Here is a 23,701-nt window from a genome sequence, read left to right as displayed (position 1 = left end):
GCAGGGGCTGCACAGCTTGGCTCTTTATCCAGTTGTAAGCTGGCAATGCGCTGATTCCAGATAGCCGTATTCGAAATGGATGCCTCTGCAACCAAAGCTTAGGGCATATACATTTGCATTACAATAAGACCACTGTCAGGGTTTACATTACAATGACATGTTTATGGCATAGCATATAAATACATTATGTAGATGCTAATGCTAATGCTCAACTGTGTCTGACTCTTGGTGACCCCATGGACTGTAGCGCACCAGGTTCCTCTCTCCCCATGGAATTTTCCAGGCAAGAATACTGGAGAGGGATGCCATTTCCTATCCCAGGGGATCTTCGATCCAAGAATGGAAGCTGTGTCTCTTGTGTCTCCTGCACTGGCAGGCATGTCCTTTACCACTAGTGCCACCTGGGAAGTCCCTATATAGAAGCTAGAAGGAAAGAAATTATGGTTTTAAATATTCTTCTTTGAATATGGGATTATGGGTGATTTTATTTTTACCTCATGCTTCATTTTCCAAATTGTAATTAGAGAGGGTTTTTTTTCAGTCACTCAATTGTATAACTTAAAACTGAAATTTTTAAGGTCTACATCAATTTATTTTTTCTATGCGTAATAATCTGAGGAGTCATCATATTTATAATAACATGGTTTTTATCTGAAAATATAAGTTCTTTGATACCAGAAGACTAAGTTCTAAAAGGAATTCTACTGCCCTTAATAACTGCATGACCCTGGGGAACACAAAACTGTTTTAATCATTATTTTTCTCATCTGTAATTGTTAATAACATAGTAATTATATTGATACAAAAATAAGATTTGATAATATGTTTCCTTATTAATTCATACATACACATATATTTTTGCTTTATGATTATATACAAAATCATATATGATGGGCTTCCCTGGTAGCTCAATTGGTAAAGAATTCGACTGCAGTGCAAGAGACCTGGGTTCGATTCCTGGATTGGGAAGATCCTCTGGAGGAGGGCATGGCAACCCACTCCAGTATCCCTGCCTGGAGAATCCCATGTACAGAGAAGCCTGGGGGTCTACAGTCCATAGGGTCGCAAAGAGTCGGACATGACTTTCACTCACTCACATATGATATGATTATATTTCCAGCAGCAATAATTTTATCTAATATCTCTTCAGTTCAGTTCATGAAGAAAAGAATCCATTTTAACAAAAGTTCATATCAAATTGTTCATAACATAGCTCTCTGTATATAGGAAGCACTCAACTTCAAGACCGACATTTTTGATACTTTATACTTAGCAAACATGATAATGTGTAGTAAAACAAAGGCATATGTTGTGTTTATTTTTATGACTACTGTGCACACATTTATTAAGTGACAGCAATGTGCACTTAGACAGAAAAAATTGTTCCTGTCTCTACACTATGAAAGAGGAGAAATTTAGTACATTCAAAACAGATTCATTCCTTTGTCATCATTCAGATTTTTAGTCATTTAATGTCTAATGGTTTCCCTATTAAGTATATTAAAGCTCTCTTTGTTAATCAATATTGATGAATACCATTCATCCACATTATAAAGACGAGGAAATTTATGCACTTACAATTTGCCTCAGTCTTTCCCTCAACCTTTCTTGTAACAGGTACAGTACAACTTTCAAAAGTAAAATATAATTGTGTTTTATTTTTGTTCTATAACTAAAATAAAATCTGACTTCATTTTACAATGCTTCTATAAATAGGAACACTATTAATACTTAAAACATTATAATTTTGTAGTCATTTTCATAGGGACTTCCCTGATAATTCAGTTGGTAAAGAATCCATAGAATGAATAACTATGCCTGTAGAAATAGAGATTGGAGCTACAGATAAGGACGGGTTTCCTCTCTTCAAACAATTATTTTATTAGAGACTATTTCTTGCATCCAAAACAAATACCATTTAAATTCCTTACACTTGGTCAAGTGGTTAAAAGCATGCTGCATATGCTTTTTTTTTTTTAATAACTAGAATATATATTCATGTTATTTTTTTTCCCAGAGAATGTTCAGGAGAGGTTTTTGGAGTACTCACATGCTAGTCTCTCTCTCTTGCTCTCTCTCTATTTCTTCATTCTCTCCTGCTAACATTTATAAGTTTTACTGTACGGAACATTCTAGGATTAAAGTCATTGCTACATTGTCTTCTAGCATCCAGTGCTACTGCAGAGAAGTTTGACACTAGTTGTCCTTTTTTCATTGAATGATATACTATGCCCTGATCCTCTCCGCTTGAAACCATGGCATCTTCATTTTTATTCCATAATTTAGAAATTTTATGATGATTTTTCTAACAGTAAATCTTGAGCATTTTTTTTTCCTTAAGATTAAATTTCTCTCTTAAGAAATTTTCTTAAGAGAGAATTACTTCTCTGAGGAATTTTATTCTAGCATTTCTTAACTGTTTTTATCACCTATTTTTTTCTTTTTCTCTTCCTAAAATGTCTCTTATATGAGATTTCTAGTTCTTTTTGTTCTTGTATTTTCTCTTTATTTGCCTTTTTTGTTGTTGGTTATAAACATATTTTTTACAGTTATGTGCTCTTATTTTCCCAGTTACTTTCTTTTTCCCAAATCAGTTCTTTCTTTTATAAACTTACTGTTCTCTAAAATTTCCCTAAAGATACCAATTTTTATGCTTTTCTTCTTTTTCATTAATTTTCATATTCCTCAGATGTTAGTATTTACTTGTTCTTTCTCTGGGCTACTTGTTTTCATCAAATATCTAATGATCTTGTTGGTTAATATGTATTAATGACTAAAAGACTATGCTGGCAAATACAGATGCTAGAGTTTTCTCTAAAAATTCACTCAGCAATCCCTTCACCTCCAAGTGTTGTATGAGTCATTGTAGTAATGGGGGCTTAAGTGTTTTTTTAAGAAACTTGAAATCAGCTCTAGACCAGTTCCAGCTGGATAAGACTTGCTGGAACCATCTACCCTAAACCTAAGTCTGCACAACTGTCTGATAAATGACATTTAGCTGTCAGAAGGTGGGAAACTACATCCTCATATCATGCTAAATGTCTCCATTTTTGAACATGCACTCCATGAAGAACAATGTAACCCAGATACACCTGCCCAGCACACCGATTGGTTCACCTTGCCCTGCCTTCAACCACCTTTCCCTATACCTAAGACCACCTTACTTCTTGATTTCATTAATATCTCAACCTCTCACATTCAGGCAGGCAGATCTGAGATTTGTTCTCCAGTCTCCTCACTTGACTGCCTTGTGAGTAAAAACTCTCTCTAGGCTGTAAACCCTGGCTTCTCAGCATTTGGCTTGCCACACGCTGAGCAGAGAAACGGGTTCAGTAATAATCTTAACCAAAGTTTTTAGAGACCCATCCTAGGTTTTTGTCTTTGCAACGAAGCCCTTTCTTACTTTGAGAATCTTAAAGAGAAGGGTGTGAGAAAGATTTATTTTCAAACCCAAATTCTGTCTTCTTCATATGTCCTCTAAAGTTTTGCTGAAAACAGAACAATTCCTTTTTTAGCTCTCCTCTGCTCTCGTTTTATTGTAGGCATTGAGAAAAGTCAGAAGACACTTTCCAAATTCTGCCTAAAAATCTCCTTATTTAAATTCATCAGTTCACTAGATACAGTTTCTATTTTCTATGTTATTACAAACAAACTTTCTCTCACAGTGGAACAAGCGCCCTTTCCCCTCCATCCTACAATAGCATTTCTACACTTTCAAGGCTTCCCTGACAGTCTCCTTGAAAACCATCTATCTTCCTACAATCATTCTGTGGCCCTTTAGGCTTTTACTAACATTCTCCTCAAAGTCATTCTGGCCTCTACCTGTCACATCTTTCCAGTGGGACATGTTTCAGATTTCATTGCAACAGTAGTGTACTTCTAAATACCTTAATTTGTTTCATTTACTTTGGCTCCAAAAATTACTCCAAAATGTAGCGACAGTCACTCAGTTGTGTCCAACTTTTTGCCACCCCATGGACTATACAGTCCATGAATTCTTCAGGCCAAAACACTGGAGTGAATAGCCTTTCCCTTCTCCAGGGGATCTTCCCAACCCAGATTTCGAACCCAGGTTTCCTGCATTGCAAGCAGATTCTTTACCAGCTGAGTTACCAGGGAAGCCTAGTGAAACAATACAAACATTTATTAAGTTATCCCCTTTGTATTGATCAGGAATTTAGATAGGGATCAGTAGAAATAATTCTGTTTCCCACTATCAGCTGGAAGACTCTTCTGAAGGGTCATTCACTCAAGTCTGGCAGTTGGTGTTGTCTTTTGAATGGGGTCTCAGCTCCCCTCCCACTTGGGTCTCTCCACGTGGGCCATTGTGGACTTTCCCACAGCTTGATGACTAAGCTCTATGTGTGAGAAAGGGAAAGAGGGAGAGAATGGATGTGGTCTAGGGGGAAGTCCTAACATTTCATGATCTAACCTTAGAAGTCAGGCACTGTCACTTCAGCCGCATTGTGGTTGTTGAGACTTTAAAAATATTGTTCAGGTTCAAGGGCAAGAAAAAGAAGTCTCATCTACTTCAGGAGATCAATAATGATCTAAAGGAACATGTGGGACTGGAAATATTACTATGACTATCTTCAGAAAATAAAATGTGCCACACTTGGGTTGAATCTAGGCTCTACTTTTCTCTATGGTGAAAGGCAGTGAAGGAGTGGGCAGCAAAAAAATGTATTCTACAGTCTAGAACCTTGGAATAAAAGCATCTTAGCAAACATTCTCTTTCTCTCTTTGTATCCTTCTTTGTACCTCTAAAATGGTTCATTACATCTCTGGAATCTCTAAGCTTTAGTGTGTGTGTGTGTGTGTGTGTGTGTGTGTGTGTGTGTGTGTGTGTGTGTGTGTGTGTGTGTGTTAGGGATACCTTCTGTCTTTTTTTGTTTCATGTGTTGTTTTATGTTGCCCTGAGTGATGAGCAGCCAGAGATCCTAGAAATGGTCATTACGGGGATGACGATGGTTCTGTTCTGTATTTGGCCCAAAGTCTAATTCAAATAGAAGCTGACAGTAAATCAACAAGAAAAGGAGACCTGGAACATTTCCCTCTGGGTAAGAGTGCTGATTCATTTCCTCATCACATTAGAGGATGTATTACAGTGAAGGTTCCTATAGTGACAAAGGGGATAAGACTATGTGCTAATGGGCCTTTTTGGACTCTGTTTTCTCGGATTCAGCATCATTTCATGGCTAAAGCTGCAGGGACCATAGATATTTATTTATTTATCTAGCTAGCTATATAACTATAATACAAGTGAATACAGTATGTTTTTTATTTTCCTGCTAGACCTTAAATAATCATCATGATGACATAATAGTATAATTTACATAACTGGAAAGAGGAGAAGTTTTTTACAAAAGAGAAAATGATTGTATCATATCTTACAACACAGCAAGAAAAATATTTATGCTTATTCAGTTTGATCTGGTGATTTTTTTTTACCATGTCAAAAATTATATCAAAGTCTTTTGAATATAGATCTTCATATTATGTAAAGCATTCATAAAGTAGTAAAATTTAATAGTGGATCTATATGAAGACTCTGGGGCAGCTGCTTAAATTTCATGAAGCGAGTATTAAGCAACTGGAAAAGACATGTAATCTAATTCAGAGAGTAAATATTAAGCCATCCCTATGTGTTGGTCACAGTAAGGAATTCTAAGATATCTCTGATACCCACCAGGGTTCTTGGCCTTCCTCAATCAATAGAAATTGACTAAAGTCTAGACAAGAAATTCAGCAAGACTTTACTGAGGACCCTGCTGCAGCAGAGGGGAGTGAGAACAAGATTCATGTTCCCTTGCTCACTCTCAAAGGTGGGATGAGTTGGTTCCTTCTGCGGGGTGAGGGTAGAGTTGTTCCCTGTATTCAGGCCAGAGGGTTGGCTTGAGTGTTTTGCCCAGCCCCTTGTGGTGTCGAGTGCAGAGGGCATGCACAATACCCTGCTTTGACTCTTGACCCCTGGCAGTTACGGTTTCTGGGTCTTTATGGAATCTTTTGTCCAGAATTTGCCCCAACTCTGCACATAGTTACATTTGGTCCCATATAGTTTCTTTGTATTTTGTTGCAAGAGAGGTTTATCCAGGTGCAATCATTGCTGCACTTCAGCAAAAGGTCTCGGGTCCCAGCCTGTCTCATCTCCCTCAAATAGATTAAACATGCAAATAATTCAAAAACAGTTGTCCACTTATTGACCTTGATAGGCTCAGCACTGAGCTAGGCAGTGGATACTCAGAAAGGATTTCCCTTGTCCTTCAGAAATTTTATCATTTATTTTGAAGATTACTAAGAATAGTAAAACAAAACAAATAAAAACATTAGTATGTAAGATAAACATTTAAAAAAATAAACCACCAATATTAGGTATATGAACTAGAAACACAATTATGTTTCTAAATGAAAAAGGAACCAATATTAGGTATATGAACTAGAAACACAATTATGTTTCTAAATGAAAAAGGAACAGGGATTACTTCAGGGTGAGGTATTTGAAAAGGAGAGAATTTTAAAGTCTGAGATAGAGTAGGGTTTCCTTGGGGGCAGGAGGAGAGGAAAAATGAGATATGGGGGGAATGTGCGAGAACGGAGCACAGGCACAAGTGCCAGGCTGGAGTGAGGATGAACATAATATCCGTAGCCGGCAGTGAAGAAGGACCCTTGATATGAATAAATTGCTATTATTTATAAGCAGCCTACTGGGTGACAGAGAACTATGGAAACCTGAGGATTCAGGGCTCCGGGGCTCATCCCTGCCTCTGCCCGCTGCTCTGGTGTCTTCCCTGTGCAAAAAGACAGCTACCAATGTCCAACCTGTGGTCATAAAAATCAAACCACACAATGCCAAAGTCTGCACATAAACCTTGTTATGACAGGAATTGCTGTTAAGTGGTAAAACAGCATCTGTTTTCTATTCAGTATCTCAATGTAGTGTGGGTAACAGAGCTGCAACAGTGACATGAGCCTTCAGCAGGCAGCCGGCTGCTACAAATGCAGTATTGACACCAGTGACTTGATGCCTGAAATAGGAGAGACAGGTTGGCTTTGCTTCAGGAGTTTCCTGACACAGTGGGTTGTGTTCTCTTTAAAACATAGCTAAAGCATTGAGCCTAATGGAATGAGTGTCTGTCCAACAATCTATACAAAACGAGAGTGGAAGGTGGTGGAAAGATCACAGCGTCTGGATAAGGATGAATTTGTTCAAAGGCTGGCTTCATTGCTCTCACAAAATGTCTTAGGCAAGTCACACAAGGCCTCTGGGTCCCAAAGGTAAGAATAAAACTTGTCCTTTTTACCTTATAAGTTTACTGTGAATGCCATAACTCTCAAGGGCAGAAACTACACAAACTGCAAAGCACTGTACCAACCTTAATTTTACTCATTTTCCTATGGATAAATGAGACCTGAGTCTCCCTCATTAAATTCCTGTCCATGTGTATTCTTCTATCATACTTTAAGATATATTACTTGCAAATATACTTGAGCTTATTCCTATTCTTCTCTCGTACCTGAAGATATATTACTTGTAAGTATACTTGAGCTTATTCCCTTTCTATAATTCCCAGATACACTTAGGTGCCAATTCCTAGGGATTCTTTAGCCTTAAGACTAAAACTGAACAAAAATTCGATTAGTATCTAAGAACCAGGGAATAATTGAAAAAACTTATATTTTGATCTGCAGTAAATCTCAAGGGAAATTTGTTCAAGTCTATTTCACTCTGCGCAAGTCTGCTCTACAAAACAAGAACACAGAATTCAATGGGATTTTCAGAAATATTAACTCATAAATTGTTCCTACTGAGCATCGCTATTCTATAAACATTATCTGCATTTGAGCACTTGTCAGAGAATGTTTAGGTCAATGGATAGCTTTGGCTTCTTTCTTTTTTACTATTCTTAATTTGACAAGTTTTTTCCTTAGCTCTCCCAGAAACAAATAGGAAGCTTTCTTTCTTTGAGTCTTAATTCCATGCTGCAGCCAATTTGACTCAACCACAGTTATACTAAAAGTCAAGCCCTAATTGTCCTAATCACAAACTTTCTCCAAAATAGCCTATAAAAAAATTACTCGTCTGTTAATTCTTAGTCACCCACTCATAGTTACTGCAGAGGGATATTGGCTTATCTCATTAACACACATTCAGGCAAACACCACATGGCCCCTTTTGGGCTTATCTGTCATTTCCTTGTGCTTGTTCTCTGCCAGCAGGAGGACCATGCATAAAAGCCAGCATATGTTCTGAGCATCTCTGTAGATCACAGCTGTATATGACACTATCTCCTCTTTACTGGGTCAGAACACAGTGGAACAAATATATCTTTAGCAGCTAAGTGTTTTCATTTTTACTGCCACATACTAAAGCACACATATCTACAACACAGCGAACCAACCATTTATAATTGAGTGAATAAAAGCAGCTGAAAACCAAAAGCTGGAAAATGAATTAAAACAGTACCCTGGAGAAAGGCATGGTACCACTCCAGCATTCTTGCCTGGAGAATTCCATGGACAGAGTATCCTGGCGGGCTACAATCCATGGGGTCACAAAGAGTCAGACACAACTGAGCAACTAACGCAGCAACAAATAGCAATAAAATGCAGACATCTAGCCTCTCAAATAGTTGATTTTGAAGTTCAAGGGGCCCCTTAATGATTGTATTTATGTTTATAAATAGCAGATGGCTGGGAACGCACAATGTCTGTTTAATCTTAAAAGCGTTTTGAAAATAGTAGGCAACTAATGGTTTTCTCCTAATCAAGGCGTGTCCTCCTTCATATGTCGTCCAGAATTTGTTTCCTCACTACCATTATCGTCTCTGTGCATGTTGAACTAGTTTATTATATTTCTCTTTTCCTTTTATATGATTATGGTAATGTTACTTGATTTGCTTAATGTGGTGCCAGTGTCTTATGGGCTGAGGGACAATCAGAGTGGTCAAGTAGTCCTGAACATCTTAGAAGAAAGACCCTCCACTCTTTGACCCTGAGGACTCTAAGGAAAAGCAGGCTGAATGTTAGATTCTACCCCCTACCCTCTTCGGCCCCGCAGCATGGGATGCAGGATCTTACTTCCCGGACCAGGGATTAAACCCATGCCCCCATCATTGGAAGTGTGGAATCTTAACCACTGGACCACCAGGGAAGTCCCTGAATGCTGCTGCTGCTGCTGCTGCTGCTAAGTCGCTTCAGTCATGTCCTACTCTGTGCGACCCCATAGACGGCAGCCCACCAGGCTCCCCCACCCCTGGGATTCTCCAGGTAAGAATACTGGAGTGGGTTGCCATTTCCTTCTCCAATGCATGAAAGTGAATAGTGAAAGTGAAGTTGCTCAGTCACGTCCCACTCTTCACGACCCCATGGACTGCAGCCTAACAGGCTCCTCCGTCCATGGGATTTTCCAGGCAAGAGTACTGGAGTGGAGTGCCATCGCCTTCTCTGCCCTGAATGCTAGATCTCTGAAAATGCTCCCAGCATTACAGGGCAGAAACTTTTCTCAGAGAGGAGTAGTGATATTAGTCTTTGTTCTCAGTCACCTTTAACAATGATTCTGTGAAAAATATTTCTATGGGGGTCAATCTATGAAACTTTAAGCTGTATCCAAGGAGAATTGCTCACAATTCTGGGAGAAAACTGACTGTAGCCACAATGCTTAGCCTCAACGAATTAGAATGCGAGTTGAACAATTAGCTAGAGATGACTGGCAGATGGAGCCACCATAACTAATCAATAGGGGACAGAAAAACCAAATCAGTCCAAAAGCCATCATAAATATTCATACTAAAAAGGCATTTCCATTCAACTTCACTAAATTATGGCCATGGCTTTCAAGAAAGTTTGATTGCTTCGTCTTCCAAGAGAAGAGTCATAAAAAATCATCTAGTGACAAGAAGGTAGTTACCCATGAACTCCAGTCCTTTTATAGCAACCAAAGTTCTCTCCATATTTAGAGAACTGAAAGGAAATTTCCAGCATTGCCAAATTTGGAATTTGGGGGCCTACATACACCCTTTAAAACTCAAATTTAGTTCTGAGTTTTAGTTATGACTCATTCCTATACTTAGTCATAAATATTTATTGGGCATCCACCACAAGTCAGACACAGCCTAGAATATATCAATGAACATCACAAAGAGACTCAGTCAGGGAATCTCTAGACAAGTGAAAAACTGTTCCATAAATAGGAAGAAGTAGAGTTTAGAAAGGCTAGCAGCATTTTTCACATTCATTTAGTTGGTAAGAAGCCAGGCCAGGATTTGAATCTATAACGACAGCCTATATTTCCTCCACTAAGCTAACATGCTAGTAGGGTTGAGTCTACATATCTCAACTAAGTACACACAAACTCACTGGCAATTTCTAACACAGAATCTATGTCTTTTGTACCATACAAATGTAACATTAAAAAAAAAATGTATTCCCAGAAAATGCTCATGTAACATCATGGCAAAATAATTATAATAACTCTGCTTCAATAAAAATGGATAGGACTGGGACATCATGGAGAGTCAGTGGTTAAGAATCCGCACTTCCACTGAAGGGGGCACAGGTTCCATCTATGGTTGGGGAACTAAAATCCCACATACCTGCACGGTGCAGCCAAAAATAAATAAATAAAATTTAAAACTAGGAAGCTGTGGTACATATACACAATGGAATATTACTCAGGCATTAAAAAGAATACATTCGAATCAGTTCTAATGAGGTGGATGAAACTGGAGCCTATTATACAGAGTGAAGTAAGCCAGAAAGAAAAACACCAATACAGTATACTAACGCATATCTATGGTATTTAGTCAATCGGTAAAGATAACACTGTATGCGAGACATCAAAAGAGACACAGATAAATAGAACAGTATTATGAACTCTATGGGAGAGGGCAAGGGCGGGATGATATGGGAGAATGGCATGGAAGCATGTAAATTATCATATGTGAAACGAATCGCCAGTCCAGGTTCGATGCATGATACAGGGTGCTCGGGGCTGGTGCACCAGGATGAGATGGAGGGATGGGGTGGGAAGGGAGGTGGAAGGGGGGTTCTGGAAGGGGAACACATGTACACCCATGGTGGATTCATGTCAATGTATGGCAAAACAAATGCAATATTGTAAAGTTAAAAAACAGAAAATAAACTAATTTAAAAAATTCAGTTTAAAAAATTAAGAATAAATAAAAATAGGATGATATCAATAGTGATAAATGTTCTGAAGACAGTTAAAGTAATGTGGAGAAACAAAAAGAATGGCTTGAAGAATTTAGAGACAATAATCAAAGATGACAATTACCAAAAAGTACAAGGTTTTCCTGCTTAGCAAGGAATTATCCCACCTAAAATACTAACCTTTCCCTAGTTGAGAATCATGGATCTGTAATGTCAGAAATGGCCTTTAGCAAATCTAGACCTAAATTCAGGTTTTCAGACTCCCCAAAATACCAGAACAAAGAGAAATGTCAAAGAAACAATTACTTTTGGGGTAACCTGAGAAGCTGAGTTGGATTTATCACTTTTGCAAATGTTAATTACCAAGTCCATGGACACTTAGCTGAAACATGAGAAACTAGGTTGGTTTGGTGTGCTTAGAAAATAACTGTGCTCCCTAGTCTAGGCTGTGCTGTGTGTGTACATGTGTCTGTGTATATGTGTGCACATGTGTTTGTGCACATGAGAGGGAGCGAGAAAGTAACAGATTGAAGGAGAAAGACATTAAACATTTGAGAGCATTTTTTAACTTTCTCTTATTTATTCTCCACTCCTATTATACCCAATTCTGTCAAGAAGAGTGAAATGACAGGAATTGGTCCCCACGAACCTCTGAAATGCGCTGAGGATATTACTCTGCTAAATAAATTAGGTATTTTTGTAGACCTCACTGATGATCACCACTATTTATTTCCCTCTTCCTACTGGGCATAGAGAAAACTATCAGTTCAATTCAGTTCAGTCATTCAGTCGTGTCCGACTCTTTGAGACCCTGTGTACCACAGAACACCAGGCCTTCCTGTCCATCACCAACTCCTGGAGCTTACCCAAACTCAAGTCCCTTGAGTCGGTGATGCCATCCAATCATTTCATTCTCTGTCATCCCCTTCTCCTTCTGCCTTTAATCTTTCCCAGTATCAGGGTCTTTTCAAATGAGTCAGCTCTTTGCATCAGGTGGCCAAAGTATTGGAGTTTCAGCTTCAACATCAGTCCTTCCAATGAACACCCAGGACTGATCTCCTTTAAGATGGACTGGTTGGATCTCCTTGTAGTCCAAGGGACTCTCAAGAGTCTTCTCCAACACCACAGTTCAAAAGCATCAATTATTCAGTGCTCAGCTTTCTTTATAATCCAGCTCTTACATCTATACATGACTAGTGGAAAAACCATAGCCTTGGTTAGATGGACCTTTGTGGGTAAAGTAACGTCTCTGCTTTTTAATATACTGTCTAGGTTGGTCATAACCTTCCTCCCAAGGAGTAAGCGTCTTTTAATTTCATGGCTGCAGTCACCATCTGCAGTGATTTTGGAGCCCCCAAAAATAAAATCAGCCACTGTTTCCACTGTTTCCTCATCTATTTGCCATGAAGTGATGGGACCAGAGGCCATGATCTTAGTTTTCTGAACGTTGAACTTTAAGCCAACTTTTCACTCTCCTCTTTCACTTTCATCAAGAGGCTCTTTAGTTCTTCTTCACTTTCTGCCATAAGAGTGGTATCATCTGCATATCTGAGGTTATTGATATTTCTCCTGGCAATCTTGATTCCAGCTTGTGCTTCACCCCACCAGCATTTCTCATGATGTAATCTGCATATAAGTTAAATAAATAGGGTGACAATATACAGCCTTGATGTACTCCTTTTCCTATTTGGAACCAGTCTGTTGTTCCATGTCCAGTTCTAACTCTTGCTTCCTGACCTGCATACAGATTTCTCAAGAGGCAGGTCAGGTGGTCTGGTAGTCTCATCTCTTTCAGATTTTCCACAGTTTGTTGTGATTCACACAGTCAAAGGCTTTGGCATAGTCAATAGAGCAGAAGTAGATGTTTTTCTGGAACTCTCTTGCTTTTTCGATGATCCAGTGGATGTTGGCACTTTGATCTCTGGTTCCTCTGCCTTTCCTAAAATCAGCTTGAACATGTGGAAGTTCACAGTTCACGTATTGCTGAAGCCTGGCTTGGAGAATTTTGAGCGTTACTTTACTAGTGTGTGAGATGATTGCAATTGTGCAGTAGTTTGAGCATTCTTTGGCACTGCCTTTTTTTGGGATTGGAATGAAAACTGACCATACTTTATTCTTTTTAATTAAGCTGATGCATATGCAAAACTCAGCATTTGAGTAGTCATTCTTTTTGTTATGTCAGAATAATTGTTGTGCTTTCATTATGAAGTAATTTAGTATACTAACTATGAACAGAGAAATGCCTATAATTTGGTCTCGGACTGTATATCATATCACTTATCACTCAACTCTTCAAAATTCAGTGAAATGGAGCTCAGGTTTTAGAGTGTGTGCAATCGGGTAAAATTATGTATGCTTTGTTAAATTATAGAACTATAAGCATTAACTTATACCCTTTCTGACACTGTAATAGCACTGCCCCATCTAATTTATATCAAGTTTAATAGTGGCCCCCAGCAACAGACTATATCTTGAAACATTATAGGAGAATGTATATGCCTAAGCTCTTTATTTCCATTATCAGTGATGAGGTGTTAATGAGATTGACAGATTTAGTCAACTGAAATCTAACTGTATATATTCCTGTCTTCACCTTAGCCAGAAATTCAAAATGCAGGTGTCCTGTCATTTGGAGTCAGAAATAATTATTAATAACTATGTGGGAAATCTTTCACTTTTACCTGAAAAATGTCTCCACTGAAAGCCCTATGAATGCTGAATCAGTAGAAGGACTGGGTTTTAGCATAAATGGAGTAAATTATCTTCTAAGCAATGTCATGCCAGGGTATAGTCTTAGTTTTTATCTCCCTGCAGAATATTGTAGAGGCAAGGACTTCATGCAGGAAGGTTGTTTGAGATGTGATCCCAAGAAAAGTGAAAATGAGAAAGAGAGAGAGAAAGGCAAGAAGCGGTACATTACAAGGTTTCCACTGTAGGTAATGAGTCCTTCATTCTGCCAGGACTGAGAATTGTACAGAACACCACGTAGAATTGTTCACCTGACCAACAGTAGTCTGTAACATTTATCTTATGTCTGATCCTCAGTTGTTCAAGGATCACTTTTGGGAGCATTAACAACTTTGCACTTCTGGAATTTTCTGGCATATAAGAACAGTGATATCCCATGGTATCAGAAAAGATCCACACACAAATGTTTGGCCCCTCAGAGAAGATGGCTGCAAGGCTGAGCTAAACTGACTGCCAACTGGAGAACTTGTTTGTGGCTTCTCTTGTATGGTGTCCTCAGTGAAGTTAGATTCCTTACATGCCTTCTCAGGACTCTCAGAAAGAGTAATCTCAGAGGCCTGGGTGGAATCTGGAAGCTCTTAAAGCCTGACCTCAGCAGTACAAGAATATCACTTCTGTCACATACTATTAGTCAAGCATGTCTCTAAGCCAGCCCAGATACAAAGAAATGAAAATTAGACTCAACTTCTTAATGCAAAAAGTAGCAAAGAATTTACAGTCATCTTTGACCTACCAGAGCTGTGATATTAGATCTTGAATTTAGATCAATGTTTTTAATGAGTTTTAAAGAGAGCTGTGAAGTTTTGCTTCACTGAATTAAAATCTCTTTTCTTAAAAGGAAGGAAACTAAATCCCAGTTTACATGCCCACACAGGAGGGAAGGATGACTGGAGACTAAATAAAACACAGAATTCAGAACTAGATGGAATTTCAGCCAAAATTTACCATGCTTACTACCACTGAAACTAGTTTGCTAAGTTTAGACCTTGAAGTAATTAACATCATATAATGAGTAGCCCTTTTTGACAAGATCCATTATATGAAAACAACTAATCTAACTAAAAGACTTGTAAAACTTTCCAGAAAGAATTTTGTCACATCTAGAGCCATGCATTAGCTTATATTTTAACTATATAAGTTATTGAGTATATGCTTAAAGCTGTTTTATTTTCTTTTAAGAAAAGTATCCTTTGTTGAATTAGCTGCAATGGAATTCTATGTCTACAATTTCACAGTTAATGGTCATAAAGTCAGCCTCTGTAGGAGTAGCATCCTCTCAGGTTTACTGTTGGAGTTGATCCTATTTGTAACTTTTAGAGGAAAGTCACAGACTCTTGTCTTCCATTTCCCTTGAGTCATACAGGAATGAACTCAGCATCTGTGTGCTTACTTGGATTGCAATGAATTCCAGAGGCTAGTGTGTTTGCCTTAGCACTCCCCAACGCACAACTTGAACAAAGAGAACAGTCACAGAGTCAGCAGATTGAGTAAAAAACAACTGCATTGGTAACCCTGGGACACTTCTACCTGCTGCCAATTTTCTCTGGCGGTTGAATTAACAAGAGACCAGCTCTCCCTTTATGGACCCCAGTGGAGAGGTCTGGATTTTCCCTTTCATTCTGATGCTCTAGTCTCAGAGGGCTAGGCATGAAATCACCAACCAAATGCTAAATGAGAAGGATTGAACTCTGAACCCAAGGTCAAGGTTTTAATGCAAAAACAATTTGATTATTGATCCAGGGGATGCTCCCATTCAGTGTTCTTTTTACCTGTTTTAGAGCCTCACCTCACCCAAGGTATCAGTACTGTTCATCCTTATTTGCCGGCTTGTGTTCTCATGTGAAACCCTAATACATCACAAGAATTTGTAAAATTTTCTCTTGTCTCTAAATATTCCCCACCAGTCTAATTAAAATGACTACCATATTAATAATCCTATAAGGAAAATTAGAGTTTTAAAAAGGGGGAAGCACTATAGCCTAGAATTTTGTGTGCTAATTCATAACCTCATGCTCCATGTCCTAGGTTGTTTCACTAACTCCAGCCCCTCCTAACTGTTACCACTCTCTGGCCTGCTTCCCCATCTCTAACATAAGGGACCCTCCTAAAAAGCATCTTCAGAAAGTCATCCTTCATCCCCCAACAAAGATGGTGATTTCTACCTTCTCTGGAGCTCCATCATGAAGTATTTGTACATTCCTTATATCCAGTATTTTTGTCTGTTTTGTAGTATGGACATTTTGAGTTATTGTCCCCTTCTTTACCCCTGCTTGCACTCTTCGAACAAATGTTTTATTTTGAAGTGACATTCTCTCTTACTAGATAGTTTCATTTGAAACATAATCAGTGCCCTTAGTGAAGAATATAAGTAGAATGAAAAAGATATATAATGAAATTAAAAGCTGCTCCAAGTCACCTCCACTGAAGCAACAATTAACAGTCTCTTGCTTCTACACCCAAGAAACTGCGCTGCATATACAAATATATGTTTTCATCTTCATATACAAATCCTTTTAAAAAAATGTCTATAGATAGACTCTCTTCAATGCCATAGGTTTTTCTTTTCTAATTGACAATCTATAATCCCTAGTTTCTTTCACACCAGTGCATAGTGAATCATTTAGTTATTTTAAACAGATGTATAATATGTCATTGTATGAATGTATTATAAATTATTTAAACCCTTTCTGTTAACCACATTTATATTCTTTCCTGCCTTTTGTCATTAATTGTAATAAAGCAATAAAAGTAATTTTATACATATTTATGTGCATATGTGAGTACATCTGTAATAAATTTTCCTAGAAGAGGTATTTACAGATAAACATATATTGCCAAATTGCCTTCCAAAGAAAGTGAAACAATTTGTATTAAAGATCCATAATCCCTTATCCATACTTCATTAAAGAATTTTAAAGGAAAAGACAATAGAATGACACATATGATAGACTGCAAAAAATGTGCAAAAAATTTTAAAACTTATCCCATGTTTGTATAGTATATCCTTTTTCCTGCTCTAATTCTGAGATTGTCTATGTAACTTTGTGGGGCAAGAGAACATCAGAAATACTGGCAGAAGCAAAGGTTTGAAAAAAGTTTTCACCTTGAAGTCCTGCCTCTCTTCCTGTTCTTGGAAACCACTGACCCATGTGAAAAAGCTCATGCTAAACAAGAGGATAATGAACTAGTACATGGAAAGAGACTAGATTTCTCAGCTGCTGCTGCTGCTGCTAAGTCACTTCAGACGTGTCCGACTCTGTGCGACCTCATAGACGGCAGCCCACCAGGCTTCCCCACCCCTGGGATTCTCCAGGCAAGAGTACTGGAGTGGGCTGCCATTGCCTTCTCCTTTCCCAGCTGAGGCCCTTCCAAAGCAACCATGCCCATCACATGTAAGTGCAAGTCCAGCAAGAGTTCAGCCATATTACCAAGTTACAGACAACTTCTCTTCCTAAGCAACTCCCAGTTATCATTTATTTAAAATTTATATTACCTTATAGATATATAGACTTCTCTATGATATTTTTCTCAATCCAAATCATTTTAGGGAGTAAAAAGGATTTTTTTTGAAGCATTTATATTGAACCATAAACTATCTTAGGTAGATCAAGAAAAAAAAATTATATTTATCCTCTCTGTGTAAGTTTCAGTACTCACAAATTCTGAAATACCACTGAGTGACTTTCTTATTTTTAACTAACTTTATGAGGAAGATTTTATTTTCTCAAAATATCTAAAAAACTTATTTTTCTCAATTTGGGAGATAACATTGAATTCACTCACACTAGTAAAGTAATGCTCAAAATTCTCCAAGCCAGGCTTCAACAGTACATGAACTGGGACTATCCAGATGTTCAAGCTGAATTTAGAAAGGCAAAGGAACCAGAGATCAAATTGTCAACATCCATTGGATTATTGAAAAAGCAAGAATTCCAGAAAAACATCTAATTTTGCTTTATTGACTATGCTAAAGCCTTTGACTGTGGATCATCACAAACTATGGAAAGTTCTTAAAAACATGGGAATACCAGAGCACTTGATCTACCTCTTGAGAAATCTGTATGCAGGTCAGGAAGCAAGAGTTAGAACTGGACGTGGAAAAACAGACTGGTTCCAAATAGAGAAAGGAGTACGTCAAGGCTGTATATTGTCACCCTGCTTATTTAACTTATATGCAGAGTACATCATGAGAAACTCTGGGCTGGAAGAAGCACAGCTGGAATAAAGATTGCCAGGAGAAATAACAATAACCTCAGATATGCAGATGATACCACCCTTATGGCAGAAAGCAAAGAACTAAAGAGCCTCTTGTTGAAAGTGAAAGAGGAGAGTGAAAAAGCTAGCTTAAAACTCAACATTCAGAAAACTAAGATCATGGCCTCCAGTCCCATCACTTCATGACAAATAGATGGGGAAACAGTGGAAACAGTGATAGACTTAATTTTTTTTGACTCGAAAATCACTGCAGATGGTGACTGGCGGCCATGAAATTAAAAGACACTTACTCCTTGGAAGAAAACTTATGACCAACCTAGACAGCATATTAAAAACCAGAGAAATTACTTTGCCAACAAAGGTCCATCTAGTCAAGGCTGTGGTTTTTCCAGTAGTCATATATGGATGTGAGAGTTGGACTATAAAGAAAGCTGAACGCTGAAGAATTGATGCTTTTGAACTGTGGTGTTGGAGAAGACTCTTGAGAGTCCCTTGGACTGCAAGGAGATCCAACCAGTCCATCCTAAAGATCAGTCCTGGGTGTTCACTGGAAGGACTGATGCTGAAGCTGAAGCTCCAATACTTTGGCCACCTGATGTGAAGAACTGACTCTTTGGAAAAGACCCTGATGCTGGGAAAGATTAAAGACAGGAGGAGAAGGGGACGACAGAGGATGAGATGGTTGGATGGCATCATTGACTCAATGGACATGAGTTTGAGTAAACTCCAGGAGTTGGTGATGGACAGGGAGGCCTGATGTGCGGCACTCCCCGGGGTTGCAGAGAGTTAGACACGACTGAGCAACTGAACTTAACTAAACTGATTGGATTCTTTGAATAAGACCAAATAAATAACACTCATATTCCTCACCTACTTCTGAAAACTTGAGACATTAGGCCAAAGGATCAGGCAGATAAAAACATCGTATATTTCTGCTTCTGTCTGAAATGGAGTAACAGGTACTGAATTTGCCTTCCCATCTTAAACCTCTAAGAAACTTGACAATGTATGAAGGCCATACTGTTCATTCACTGAATAGTGAACAGTTAGGATGTGACTCCTGGTAGTAGAAAAATAAAGTGGATCCTATGAAGTGACCAGCATACTTTCCTGAAGCTATTTTCAAGATTACAGCACAGGCAGAAGAAACACAAGCAGAGTCTTGCAACCTGATAAACCTGGAGGTGAGAGTTGGAGGAGGCTATAACTTTTAGCAAAAAACGAAACAGAAAAAAGAGAGAGAGAACTATTTATACAAAGAGTTCCCGGAATCTGCAGAGGATTCCCCATGTGTTTTTGCCTCAGTGCTGATTGACCCCAAATGAAAAGTAACTGCCCAAGTTTGAAAGAAGTCTGTGAAAGAAGTATTCAGAATAGTTTATAGACTACTAAAGTGAGAGATGTGCAACTTTTCCTTTCACTTGAAAACTTAGAGGCCATTGTAGGATTATTAGTTGGCCTAATTTCAATATTACTATGTCTCAGAGAATAGAAAGGCCCAAGGAGACTGAAAGATACTGGGAAGTGGCCCACTGGTAGAGCAAACAGAACACACACAACATTTATCCATCAAGTTCACTGTCCCATATGAGGATAGTTTGTGATGCCCCAAAACAGTTATAACAGCAACATCAAAGAATACTGATTGCACATTACCATAAAAAATATAATAATAAAAAACACTTGAGATATTGCAAAAATTACCAAAGTGTGACACAGAGACATGAAATGAGCAAATGTTGTTAGACAAATGGCCTCAGCGGGCTCTTTTAAAAAATTTATTTATTTTTTTAATTGAAGGATAATTGCTTTACAGAATTTTATTGTTTTCTGTCAAATATCAACATGAATCAGCAGGCTTTCTTAATGTGCACTGCCACAAATCTTCAATTTGTTAAAAAGAAAAAAAGGAGTATCTCCAAAGCACAATAATGATGTCACGTGCAATAAAATGAGGCACGGTTGTACCTAATGCTGTTTTATGTTTCTCTGCTCTCCTAGATCCTAAACCTCTCTGCCCTTCTTTTCTATTAAACTTTTATAATGTGGCTTATTACATACTTCTTTTTGCTTCCATAGAAATATCTTCTTCATCTCTCCTTTCTTCTCACTTGTTCTAGCTTTGTCTGCACATTGAACTAAGAAATCTACACTAATTTTGGCACCTGTTAAATAACGTAAAGTGTTTCAAGATGAAAACAAAAAATTAACATCACTCTTTCTCAAATTTTCCAAAGAACTTTGGAAGAAATGTAAGTTGAATGAAGCAGAAATTTTAAAGACGTATGTAAATTATTTACATACAATACACCCAGCAGAATCAGGAAGACACCTAGTCTCTATTTGAATCATACCCTCAGAGTTCACCCAAGCAAAACCATCTTCTCCAGAACAGTTCTGAACCAAAATTAAGCCCAAAATGGAAGAACTTCTTAAGGTAGCCTAAACCTTACAGAAAGCTGAAAGTACTTAACCAGGTACAGAAATCAAAGTGGTATCATCTTGGATGATTTGTCCCAACAAGCTGGCAAGAGAGCTCTTAGAAATTCATTTTGTAGCCCCTTAATGCTCTGACATTTTCTATTTTGCTTTTGCAAAACATTGAAGTTGTTTTTCTTTTTTCCTCTTCAGAGCTAAAGAAGTGTGAAATGCTAGTTTGGAGAATTGCTGAGAACAGCCCAATAGCCTTGCCAAATGAACATCTTGGGGAATATAACTTCTGTTCATTAGAGCAAGGTTTGCTGTTAGGAAGCCTGCTCACCTGCTGAAGTAGGAGAGAATATTAGGCAGGCAGATGTTAGTGCTTCTTCAAGTGGCAAATGCAACAGCCAATTTTAAGGGCTGGAGCATTAGCTAAAGAATGGTCTTGAAGGACAATGAACTTGCTGACCTACTTTGGAGTTTTTTGATGTTCTCAAGGCTTAAGCCCTTTTTTGTGAGGTGAAAAGGGGAAAAAAAGTCATGTCTAGTATTTTTCCATAAATGTGAACCAGCAAATGTGGTTGTTCTATCAATATTGTTTTATCCTTGTCTTTCCCATTTCCAACTTCACCCCTTTTGAAATTGTTTTAACGTATTCATTAATAGCAGAGGGTCTTTCTTGAATCTTCACTGTCATAGGGAATGAAATTTTTAGCATTGTCAAACATTTGAGAATTATTTTAAGAAAAAAGTTAGTGGTATCAAAACTTGCATTTTAGCAATGATGTTGCCTAGGAAGAAAAAGATATTTCAAGTCACTGTACCTCAAGTTGTTTTGTAATCAGCCTTCATCAATAAAATCTGGAATCCCACCATGATATTTATTCATTTATTCAACAATTTTTTTAATCTTTTACAAAAATGAAAAATGTTCTAAGCACCAAAAATGTATTCACTGGGCAAATAGGGGAAAGGGCTATAGAGATAAGAAGCATAAAAAATAATGATATTACATAGTTCAATAGGAAGTGATAAACATTAAAGTAAAATAGAGAATTCGAAAGTATCGGGGGAAAGGTTGCAGTCGTAAATGCATGGACACCCTAGGTAGGACTTATGTAAGGAAAGATTTGAAGGAGCAGAAGCGACAAGTCCCATGGATTTCTGGGGAAAACAAATTGCAAGCAGAGAACAGAAGTGCAAAGCTCCATGACTGAAATGATCCTGGTAAGCTCAAGAAGCAATCAAGTAGAACAGAGCAAGCCATAAAATAATTGCAACAAATTATGTCAAGATGCAATGCCATTATTGTGATTTCACATTTCATCTGAAGACAGCGGAATGCCATCAGAGGTTTTTGAGGAGGGATATGACATAATCTGACATACATTTTAATGGCATGTGTTCAAAATGAACTCTATGGAGACAAGGGCGGGATTAGGAAGATCAGCTGACAATTTGTCACAATAATTAATGACAGAGATGATGGTTCTTGGAAGTATGGTGATTAGTTGATGTTTCTGGATATATTTTAAAGGTAAAGTTAACAAATAATAAAGAGAGTTTAGCATGTGGGCCAAAGAAAGGAAAGCTTTTGGCTAGGGTACTGTAGAGTGGAGCTGCTAGCAATTAATATAAGAAGATATAAGTAAAACAGTGTCAAGGAATAAGATGACAAGGCTTGGTTTTAAACACATTAAGTTTGAGATGTCTCGATGTCTCCAGAATTTCTATTAGAAACACTGGAGATAACATCAAATAGGCAGTTGGACAAAGAAGTATAGATTCAGAAGAGAATTTCACCAAGACTGGTGAAATAAACTTGTAACTCATCAGCACGAGATAAAATTTATGGAGATTAAACAAGTCCCCAAAGGGGCTACAACTGAAAACAGGAGAGAAGTAGTTCAAAAACTGAATCCTAAGGGATCTCAGTCTTAACAGAGACTGAGGCCATGTATCAGATGGATAGGAAGGAAATGAAGAGACTATGGTCATTTAGAACTCAAATAACAAAGGTACTTACTGATGGAAGGAATGCTCAAATGTGTTAAAGGTTGTAGGCCAAACAGATGAGGACTGAAAATTGACTCAGATTCAGTAGTGGGAAACACTGGTGAGCTGGAATAAACAAAAACTCTCACATTGCTATGCAAGTCATTTATATGTTCATAGGTGTTCTTTCATGATAAGTACAAAAAATGTAGCAGTATTTTTGGGAATGTATTTTATTGCTATGACTAATTGCTGAAAAAATCTTATATTTCAATTAGACTATTGATGTATTCTATGTTCAAGAGGATAAAAATACTGTAATTTGCACAAAGACATGGGCTTGAATCTTCATTCTTAAATGTATCAGTTTAGTCAAATAAATTATTTAACCATCTAGAGACCCAGTTTTAACTGTAAATGAAAATAGTAATATCCAGTTTATGGGGCTGCTATAAAAAACTAGCTGTATACCAATCACAGACTCAGCAAATATTAAAGTAATCTACAGTAAAACAAACTGATCACATGGGTCACAGCCTTTTCTAACTCAATGTAACTGTTAGCCATGCCATGTAGGGCCACCCAAGACGGACGGGTCATGATGCAGAGTTCTGACAAAACGTGGTCCACTGGAGAAAGGAATGGCAAACTACTTCAGTATTCTTGCCTTGAGAATCCCATGAACAGTATGAAAAGGCAAAAAGATATGACACTGAAAGATGAACTCTCCAGGTCGATAGGTGCCCAATATGCTCTTGGAGAAGAGTGGAGAAATAACTCCTGAAAGAATGAAGAGGCAGATCCAAAGTGAAAACAATGCCCAGTTGTGGATGTGACTGGTGATGGAAGTAAAGTCAAATGCTGTAAAAAAAAAAAAATATTGCATAGGAACCTGGAATGTTAGGTCCAAGAATCAAGGTAAATTGGAAGTGGTCAAACAGGAGATGGCAAGAGTGACCATCGACATTTTAGGAATCAGTGAACTATAATGGACCAGAATGGGGGGATTTGATTCAGATGACCATTATATCTACTACTGCAGGCAAGAATCCCTTAGAAGAAATGGAGTAGCCCTCAGGTTAAAGCGTCTGCCCCCAATGCGGGAGACCCGGGTTCAATCCCTGGGTCAGGAAGATCTCCTGGAGAAGGAAAT

At 38.0% G+C, this 23,701-nt stretch overlaps 1 long non-coding RNA gene across 1 annotated transcript; it reads left to right on the top strand.

Moving 5' to 3' along the window:
• The first annotated feature begins 4,745 nt into the window (after nucleotides 1–4,745).
• Nucleotides 4,746–22,946, top strand: LOC145516955 (uncharacterized). Its single transcript, XR_014061874.1, has 4 exons — nucleotides 4,746–5,060; nucleotides 7,102–7,275; nucleotides 20,253–20,384; nucleotides 20,764–22,946. It is a non-coding gene; the product is annotated as an uncharacterized LOC145516955 (long non-coding RNA).
• Nucleotides 22,947–23,701: the final 755 nt, after the last annotated feature.

The sequence above is a fragment of the Giraffa tippelskirchi genome, chromosome 8, assembly GCF_054371585.1.
Source record: "Giraffa tippelskirchi isolate mGirTip1 chromosome 8, T2T-mGirTip1v1.2.pri, whole genome shotgun sequence".
In the NCBI taxonomy this organism is placed as follows: Eukaryota; Metazoa; Chordata; class Mammalia; order Artiodactyla; family Giraffidae; genus Giraffa; species Giraffa tippelskirchi.
Note: the sequence above shows the minus strand (reverse complement) of the source record. Positions and strands in the feature narration are given on the sequence as shown.